Consider the following 9,938-nt stretch of genomic DNA (forward strand, 5'->3'; position numbering starts at 1 on the left):
CCTGAAGCCTCAGAGGCTGGAAAATCCTAACTCCTCTGCAACCTGCAAGAAGACGTCTGGGAGCGGAGCCGCTGCGAACATGAACAGGGTGCAATGCTGCCAGAGGCCACTAGAGGGCACCAGTACTGCACGGAGCTCTGCAGCATAACTAGGCCTAACTGCGAAAGAATTAAGCTCTCATGTTGAGTGCCAGTCTAGCTTGGGTGAGCCTCAGTCTCACAAAGGGACTGTGGCATGCAGCTAAAGGCGCCATTGGCAGGAGGATCCAGCTCGAAACACAGAAGAGGCGTGCAGCCTCACCAGTGCCTGAAAAGGGCACGAGCTTAGCCAGGGCAGACCGAGCTAAATAAAATAGAGAATGTGAGTACTAACTCAATCGGTCGCAACCTGAAAATCTATTAGGCTTGTTGGGCAATCGGTATAGGCATGCCTACAGTATGGACCCCCACTTCCCAACAGTGATGAACAAGTGAGCTGGGGCAAAGAGAGGCACACGAGACTGAGTTACAGGTGGCCCAAATCGAGCTCCACGCTGTTCATACTCAGGGATGCTTTGCTGCTCTGGCCTGCCTCCTACTACGAAAGCTCCACAGTCGTCTCCACACAGCGGGGCAGTCAGAGCACCATGAGAGGGCGCTCAGACAAGGATTAGCAGCACAACTTGGACGTTGTGCCATTGAAGTACCACAGTAGCGGACAGTCCCCACCGGCCCTGCCATAGCCCTACCTGAAGCCTAGTGGACCTGAGGTGAAGAGAGAACCAGAGGAGCTGAGCACCGAAAGGGAGGAGAATGCTCTGACCTAGGCCTCAGCAACACGACAAAAGAGTAGAAGCTTCATGGAGCACGTAGGGCAACCCGCAGGGAGTCACCTGCTAAAGAGACAGAGAGTCCCAAAGACACCGCATTGTTTGTCCCATCCTGCCAGATGGACACAGCCCAAGCAGGAAAAGTCCAAGGCAAGCAAGGCCGCACCAGAAGCACACAAAGCTGCAACTGTGGTCTAGACTCTAGGATTAAATTGTTCTACACTCTCAAGGCACACTGTGCCACACCCTATCAACCATGCCTGATGGCAGCGATGCCTCAAGCCGCAAGTGGGTCAGAACCACAGCTGTCTATTGCCCATGTAAGAAGGTCCCGAAGAGGGAACACTACAGAGTAGGAGTGTTGCAGGATTGGCGCGAGTAACTACGCAAGACTCGTCGGATACACAGGTAAGTGTTATTTTATTGGTTGAGTATAGAGTTATATTGTAATGGATGGCTTTCTTTTGCTGTTCTTTCACTCTCCGGGTATTTGCTCCAGGCAGTGGTTCACAGTCTCTTCCTCCTTTCTTTCAGGTCTCTCGGGAAGCACATCTGGGAAGAAGAAGAACAGTCTCAGTAAGAGTTTGTGTTTTCCCCTTTGTTTCTTCCTGTGTCTGACTTTCCCTTTTCAGCTGATGTCTCTTTCTTGTCTTTGGGTTTGTATCACTCTCTCTCTCTGTCTGCACCTCTCCTGCCCTTTCCCTCTCTGTTATGAGGTTGCTTTTCTTTTGTCTTTCTGTTTTCTTTTCTTTACATCTGGGTGTTTTCTCCCATGTCTTTCTGGCGCACTGTTTTCTGCATTGATTACTTCTCGTTACCCTTTTCTATTTAGTACCGCAGCTCTTGTTTCATCTCGCTCACACCCCTTCCTTGTAGTCCCTCTCACCCTCCCCCGGGACTTTTCACTTGTAATACGTGCCCCGCCAATTCTCGCACTATAATTACCCTCCCATCCTCCCTACCCCTGCCCAGGCCACTTCCACGCACCTGACGATGCCACGCTTCTCCAGAAGCGTGGCGGGATGTCGGACTCCGCTTCCCGGAGTCTGCTCCTTCTGTCCCCAATTGGGACCACCGACATCCTGGTCTCTTTCCTCCTCCCGTCCCCAATTGGGAAGGACTGCTCTGTGGTCTCTCTAGGTCCACCGCTCGCATCCTCGTTTGCTCCTCCTTCCTTCTCCTTGTTCAACTTCTCTCCTCAACAACCCGATGCCGGGCTATTTAAACTTCCGATTTCCCGCTGGTGCTGACGTAGGGCGCCCTGATTGGTGCGATGTTCGAACACTTCCGGATCAGAAGGGGAAACGTCAGCACAAGTAGGTGAAAAGTGCGGGCCGACCCAATCCGGCCCGTCACAGACACTCCCCCTAGAGAGCGGCAGTAGATGACGCTCAGGAGTTGGATAGCGGGACAAGAAATCCGCATTCGTCATTTGGCTGCCCGATGAGTGTATGATCTGAAAGGAGAAAGGTTGCAATGAAAGAAACCACCGCAGGACATGAGAATTAGTGTCTTTGTTGCGAGCGAGCCAGATGAGAGGCCATGATCCGTGACAAGGGTAAATGTCCGACCAGTGAGATAATACCGTAGTGACTCCACTGCCCACTTTATGGCTAAACATTCTTTCTCGATTGTGGGATAGTGGACCTCTCTTGGAAGGAGCTTTCGACTAATATACAGTATTTGGTGTATGGACCCATCACCTTGAGTTTGGGATAAAACCACCCCAAGCCCCACATCGGAGGCTTCTGCTTGCAATAAGAAAGGTTTCTGAAAATCTGGACAGCATCACACGGGATTCGTAGTCAAGGCGATTTGCAGTTGTTCAAAACTGTGTCGTTCAGCTGCAGAGAGTGAGGTGAGAGTGTTGGGACAGGACTTCTTGAGCAGATTAGTGAGGGGTTCTGCTTTGGTGGAAAACTGAGGGATAAACCGTCTATAGTACCCTACTAAGCCGAGGAAGGCTCTTACATCTTTCTTTGTTTGTGGTACAGGTATCTGTCTGATGGCACCTATTTTTTCTACCTGTGGACGGACCTGCCCTTCTCCTAAGACATAACCAAGATACTTGATATTGGTGTATCCCAACCTGCATTTTTCTGTGTTTGCTGTTAGATGGGCTTCCCTTAATGCTTGCAAAACCTCACCCAACTGTTCTTTCCAGGTGTTACTATATATGACTATATCGTCCAGATATGCAGCCGCATATTGGTGATGGGGTCGTAAGATCCTATCCATAAGCCGTTGGAACGTGGCAGGGGCCCCTTGGAGCCCGAAAGGAAGGACCGTGAACTGATAGAGACCAGCTGGGGCTGCGAATGCTGTTTTTTCTCTGTCCTCTTTTCTTAACAGGATTTGCCAATACCCTTTTGTAAGGTCTAAGGTGGACATAGACTGGGCTTGGCCTAATCTCTCAAGGAGCTCGTCAATGCGTGGCATTGGATATGCATCAAAGTATGTTAACTCGTTGACTCGTCTATAGTCTACGCAGAAACGGGTACTCCCGTCTGGTTTTGGAACCAATACCACTGGGGAACACCAGGGGCTGTTGGAGGGTTCTATAATACCAGCCTTAAGCATGGATTGGATCTCCTGTTCTATAACTGCTTTTTTTAACTTCTTGGATACGATATGGACGTTGTCGGGAGATAGCATCTCTTTTTGTTCGTATTGGGTGGTCTGCTAACTGCGTTAGTCCAGGTCACTTGGAAAAGACATCACAGTACTTCTCTATCACTTGAGTAAGTTGTCCCTGATAGGGTTCAGTGAGGGTGGAATTCGTCTGGGGAAAAGACCCCTCAGTAGGGTGATTTGAGGGAAAGGACAGATATGGTATTTTGTCTGTGGCCACATTGGTGATATACCGAATGGGTTGTTTGCCCGTCGGTTCCTGCCATTTTTTTAGGAGGTTTATATGGTATATTTGTTCTCTGCCTTGTCCGTGGGGAAGGGCTAATTTATATGTGGGGGGTTTAATTTGCTCAATAACCTCGTATGGCCCTTGCCACCGGGCCAGTAGCTTGTTTTCACAGCTGGGAAGTAGGATTAAGGCCTTGTCCCCTACTTTTAGACTATGAAGCACGCTTTTAGTATCATACCATCGTTTTTGTTTTCTGTGGGATTCCCGTAAGGTGTTGCGGGCTTCTTCCCACACCGTATGGAGATTATCCCTCAACTCCCTGGTATATGTCAAGAGGTCTTTTGCCTCATCTTCGGTTTCTTCCCATTGCTCGGCCAGCATTTTGAGAAGAGTCGGAGGGGGTCGTCTGAACAATAATTCAAAGGGACTTTGCCCTAGAGAGGACTGAACGTATGTGCGAATAGCGTATAGCACTAGAGGCAATTTATTTTCCCAATCTTTAACTCCTTCGGAAATACTTTTCCTGAGTAAGGATTTGATTGTCCTGTTATACCTCTCCACTAAACCGTCTGTTTGTGGGTGGTACACTGATGTTCTGATCTGCTTCACCCCTAGTGTTTTACTTACTTCTGCCATGAGTTTAGACATAAAAGGGGTCCCCTGGTCGGTTAGTATTTCTTTGGAGAAACCCACTCTGGAAAATAAATCAATCATTGCTTGGGCAATTACTTTAGTGTGCATACTAGGAAGGGGAATGGCTTCTGGATAACGGGTGGCATAGTCCACTAATACTAAGACGTATTGACGTCCCCGACTGGATGGAGTAAGGGGTCCAATGATATCCATGCCCACTCTTGAGAAAGGGGTCTCTATGACTGGCAGGGGCTGGAGCGGAGCAGGTCGGTGTGGAGATGGGTTATATAATTGACATTTTGGACAGTCAGAACAGTGTTTACATATGTCCCCGAAAACTCCGGGCCAATAGAACCGCCGGAGTATTGCCTCTTCAGTTTTTTCCCTTCCAAGATGGCCCTCTCCATTATCCCCATGAGCTAGATGTAAGACCTGCTGTCTGTGACTTCTGGGAACTATCAATTGTTTCTGCCGCCCTTCCTCTGTATTCGGTATTCTATATAAGGGGTGGTTTTGTATGAGAAATTTTGGACCTACCACATGCTCCTCCGGGTTCAGGGCTTGTTGCCACGCGTTTTTCAGGGAGGGGTCGTCTCGTTGACTCTGTCGGAAGTCCCCTGGAACGGTACACACCCTACTTGCTCCTTCTGGGGTAGGACCTGGCAGAGTATTGTGGTTTTGCGTATAGTATTGCCGCTGGACCCTTTTTTGTCGTCTACTGAGGGTTACCTTTGGGGTTCAACTTACTCCTTTGCCCGCCCCGAAGGGTACTTCCTCCCATCAAGTCTTAAGGGCGTGCTCCTGACCTGCTTTGGTTAACAAGGTGGAAAAGTCCTTATAGTCAGTTCCGATGATGATATCTTCCTCCAGGCTAGGAAGCACTCCTACTTTTAGGGAGTCTTTCTCTTCTCTCCACTGCAATTGTATTACAGCGACCGGGTAATATCTTTGATCCCCATGTACACATGCGATCAACTCTTGTTCCTGGGGTATTACTTGTCCGTGTCCTACTAATTCCTGTCGTATTACACTCTGGCTACACCCGGAATCGATCAACTCTGTCCTTTCAACTCCATTGAGAACGATAGGGAGAGTGTAAGTAGGTTTGTCTCCACCAGCCCAGAAGACTCTCCCTTTCGCTACTCCGATCTCCATGGGTTCCTCCATATCTTTTCTATGCGGGCAATATCTGGCTATATGACCCCACTCGGAGCAGTGGTAACACTGACGACCAGTGGTTGGATAGTTGGGGTTTGACGGGTTGTTCGATAGAGTACGGTCTTGACCCTGTAATAACATTGGTCTTTGAGTTATTCCTCTCACTACTGTCGGGCGCATGGGGGAAGGGGCTGGATGTCTACTGGAGGTAGCCCTGAAGTCAGGGCCCCTGTGATCTGCACAAGCGAGATCAATAGCGGTTTCATTAGTCAGGCCCGGGTGCTGTCTCACCCAGTTACGGGTGGTACTGGGTAATGCATCCAAATACTGTTCCAAAACTATGACGTCGAACATTTCTTCTCGTGTTTTTTCAGTTGGATGCAACCATCTCCCCGCCGCATGTTGAACCCTATAGTAGAGGGTGCGAGGATTCTCTTGTTGTTGCCACTTGGGTTGGCGGAACCTGGAACGATAGCTTACGCTGTCCAGCCCTACCCGTTCCAATATTGTTTTCTCAATATCCTTATAGGGAAGAGTACCACTGAGGTTGATAGCTTGATAGGTGGCTTGTAGGTGCCCTGTAAGCAGTGGTGCGATATACTGTCCCCATTTCTCTTCCGGCCAACTCGCAGTGCTTGCAACTCTCTCAAAGGTGGTGAAAAAGGAGTCCGGGTCTTCATGTTCCTGGTACCTTTGCAGTACGCTGCTGGGCACATTTGGATGAACCTTCGCATGTGCAATGTGGTGTCCGTGAGCTTTGCCAGGGCTGTTTCATGTACCAGTTGATTGTTCGCCATTATTGTGGCTTGGCTCTTGAGAGCGGTCTGCAGGGCTTCTCGTTCTTCCCTGGCTTCCTTCATTTGCTGTTCCCACATTAGTTGAAGGTGGCGCTGACCCTCTGCCAGCTGAGCAATTACGTCTGCCATTGTGGGTTTCTCCTCCGTTATGTTGTGTTTCAAATCCCACTTCTGACACCACTTGTTGCAGGATTGGCGCAAGTAACTAGCAAGACTCGTCGGATACACAGGCAAGTGTTATTTTATTGGTTGAGTATAGAGTTATATTGTAATGGATGGCTTTCTTTTGTTGTTCTTTCACTCTCTGGGTATTTGCTCCAGGCAGTGGTTCACGGTCTCTTCCTCCTTTCTTTCTGTTCTTTCAGGTCTCTCAGGAAGCACATGTGGGAAGAAGAAGAACAGTCTCGGTAAGTGTTTGTGTTTTCCCCTTTGTTTCTTCCTGTGTCTGACTTTCCCTTTTCAGCTGATGTCTCTTTCTTGTCTTTGGGTTTGTATCACTCTCTCTCTCTGTCTGCACCTCTCCTGTCCTTTCCCTCTCTGTTATGAGGTTGCTTTTCTTTTGTCTTTCTGTTTTCTTTTCTTTTCTCTACATCTGGATGTTTTCTCCTATGTCTTTCTGGCGCACTGTTCTCTGCATTGATTACTTTTCGTCACCCTTTTCTATTTGGTACCACAGCTCTTGTTTCATCTCGCTCACACCCCTTCCTTGTAGTCCCTCTCACCCTCCCCCGTGACTTTTCACTCGTAAAACGTGCCCCGCCAATTCTCGCACTATAATTACCCTCCCGTCCTCCCTGCCCAGGCCACTTCCATGCACCTGACGATGCCACGCTTCTCCAGAAGTGTGGCGGGCTGTCGCACTCTGCTTCCCGGAGTCTGGTCCTTCTGTCCCCGATTGGGACCACCGACGTCCTGGTCTCTTCCCTCCTCCCGTCCCCGATTGAGCCCTGTGCAGAAATTAATTTTAACATTCTCCATCCTCCAACCCTCTTTGATAATGTCAAAAAGGGCAGAGACATAGTCATTGTCACAAAAAGCGCAAACACAAAAAGCTGTGTTTAGGAATAATTTACGAAACTTGCGGTTTAAAACCTCCTGCACAAAAGTTGTTTTGTTCGTCTAGCCTTCAAGAATCAATTAAAATGTCAACATAACTCTTTTGATTAATAAATAGTCTTGCTAGGCAGAGAGATCGGCGGTTTTGTCTAGTGGCAGTTTTAACTCACCATAGAGTAGCGTAGTAGATGGTTAATGTGTGGATAGCTAAGTGGATTAGCCAGATCTTACCAGCGCTTTAAAACAAAAGTAATGTATGTGACAGGGGCGCTATGGAGCGACGAGGGCACCTTTTCCCTGTGGTAGTGAAGGAATCTGAGGAGGTGGTCATGGGGCGTGGGGGGCGCCAAAAAAGACTACTGCACCTGGTTACACCAGGCGGTACCTAAATACAGGGGGATGGGAGGTGGGCAAGCGCCCGTTCTCGCACCCACTCCTCCCCCCTCCCTCCCCCCCCCCTTCATACGCCCCTGGCTCACCTGAAGCCTCAGAGGCTGGAAAATCCTAACTCCTCTGCAACCTGCAAGAAGACGTCTGGGAGCGGAGCCGCTGCGAACATGAACAGGGTGCAATGCTGCCAGAGGCCACTAGAGGGCACCAGTACTGCACGGAGCTCTGCAGCATAACTAGGCCTAACTGCGAAAGAATTAAGCTCTCATGTTGAGTGCCAGTCTAGCTTGGGTGAGCCTCAGTCTCACAAAGGGACTGTGGCATGCAGCTAAAGGCGCCATTGGCAGGAGGATCCAGCTCGAAACACAGAAGAGGCGTGCAGCCTCACCAGTGCCTGAAAAGGGCACGAGCTTAGCCAGGGCAGACCGAGCTAAATAAAATAGAGAATGTGAGTACTAACTCAATCGGTCGCAACCTGAAAATCTATTAGGCTTGTTGGGCAATCGGTATAGGCATGCCTACAGTATGGACCCCCACTTCCCAACAGTGATGAACAAGTGAGCTGGGGCAAAGAGAGGCACACGAGACTGAGTTACAGGTGGCCCAAATCGAGCTCCACGCTGTTCATACTCAGGGATGCTTTGCTGCTCTGGCCTGCCTCCTACTACGAAAGCTCCACAGTCGTCTCCACACAGCGGGGCAGTCAGAGCACCATGAGAGGGCGCTCAGACAAGGATTAGCAGCACAACTTGGACGTTGTGCCATTGAAGTACCACAGTAGCGGACAGTCCCCACCGGCCCTGCCATAGCCCTACCTGAAGCCTAGTGGACCTGAGGTGAAGAGAGAACCAGAGGAGCTGAGCACCGAAAGGGAGGAGAATGCTCTGACCTAGGCCTCAGCAACACGACAAAAGAGTAGAAGCTTCATGGAGCACGTAGGGCAACCCGCAGGGAGTCACCTGCTAAAGAGACAGAGAGTCCCAGAGACACCGCATTGTTTGTCCCATCCTGCCAGATGGACACAGCCCAAGCAGGAAAAGTCCAAGGCAAGCAAGGCCGCACCAGAAGCACACAAAGCTGCAACTGTGGTCTAGACTCTAGGATTAAATTGTTCTACACTCTCAAGGCACACTGTGCCACACCCTATCAACCATGCCTGATGGCAGCGATGCCTCAAGCCGCAAGTGGGTCAGAACCACAGCTGTCTATTGCCCATGTAAGAAGGTCCCGAAGAGGGAACACTACAGAGTAGGAGTGTTGCAGGATTGGCGCGAGTAACTACGCAAGACTCGTCGGATACACAGGTAAGTGTTATTTTATTGGTTGAGTATAGAGTTATATTGTAATGGATGGCTTTCTTTTGCTGTTCTTTCACTCTCCGGGTATTTGCTCCAGGCAGTGGTTCACAGTCTCTTCCTCCTTTCTTTCAGGTCTCTCGGGAAGCACATCTGGGAAGAAGAAGAACAGTCTCAGTAAGAGTTTGTGTTTTCCCCTTTGTTTCTTCCTGTGTCTGACTTTCCCTTTTCAGCTGATGTCTCTTTCTTGTCTTTGGGTTTGTATCACTCTCTCTCTCTGTCTGCACCTCTCCTGCCCTTTCCCTCTCTGTTATGAGGTTGCTTTTCTTTTGTCTTTCTGTTTTCTTTTCTTTACATCTGGGTGTTTTCTCCTATGTCTTTCTGGCGCACTGTTTTCTGCATTGATTACTTCTCGTTACCCTTTTCTATTTAGTACCGCAGCTCTTGTTTCATCTCGCTCACACCCCTTCCTTGTAGTCCCTCTCACCCTCCCCCGGGACTTTTCACTTGTAATACGTGCCCCGCCAATTCTCGCACTATAATTACCCTCCCATCCTCCCTACCCCTGCCCAGGCCACTTCCACGCACCTGACGATGCCACGCTTCTCCAGAAGCGTGGCGGGATGTCGGACTCCGCTTCCCGGAGTCTGCTCCTTCTGTCCCCAATTGGGACCACCGACATCCTGGTCTCTTTCCTCCTCCCGTCCCCAATTGGGAAGGACTGCTCTGTGGTCTCTCTAGGTCCACCGCTCGCATCCTCGTTTGCTCCTCCTTCCTTCTCCTTGTTCAACTTCTCTCCTCAACAACCCGATGCCGGGCTATTTAAACTTCCGATTTCCCGCTGGTGCTGACGTAGGGCGCCCTGATTGGTGCGATGTTCGAACACTTCCGGATCAGAAGGGGAAACGTCAGCACAAGTAGGTGAAAAGTGCGGGCCGACC

General features: G+C 49.8%; 2 long non-coding RNA genes across 2 annotated transcripts; both read right to left on the bottom strand.

Annotated features, from left to right (window-relative positions):
- Positions 1-1,209: 1,209 nt before the first annotated feature.
- LOC138266404 (uncharacterized) lies at positions 1,210-2,110 on the bottom strand. The gene is made up of 2 exons (XR_011199503.1): positions 1,796-2,110; positions 1,210-1,360 (listed from the first exon to the last, which is right to left on the bottom strand). It is a non-coding gene; the product is annotated as an uncharacterized lncRNA (long non-coding RNA).
- Positions 2,111-8,999: 6,889 nt separating this feature from the next.
- Positions 9,000-9,900, bottom strand: LOC138266406 (uncharacterized). The gene is made up of 2 exons (XR_011199504.1): positions 9,586-9,900; positions 9,000-9,150 (listed from the first exon to the last, which is right to left on the bottom strand). It is a non-coding gene; the product is annotated as an uncharacterized lncRNA (long non-coding RNA).
- Between the last annotated feature and the right edge of the window lie 38 nt (positions 9,901-9,938).

The sequence above is a fragment of the Pleurodeles waltl genome, chromosome 11, assembly GCF_031143425.1.
Source record: "Pleurodeles waltl isolate 20211129_DDA chromosome 11, aPleWal1.hap1.20221129, whole genome shotgun sequence".
Taxonomy (NCBI): Eukaryota; Metazoa; Chordata; class Amphibia; order Caudata; family Salamandridae; genus Pleurodeles; species Pleurodeles waltl.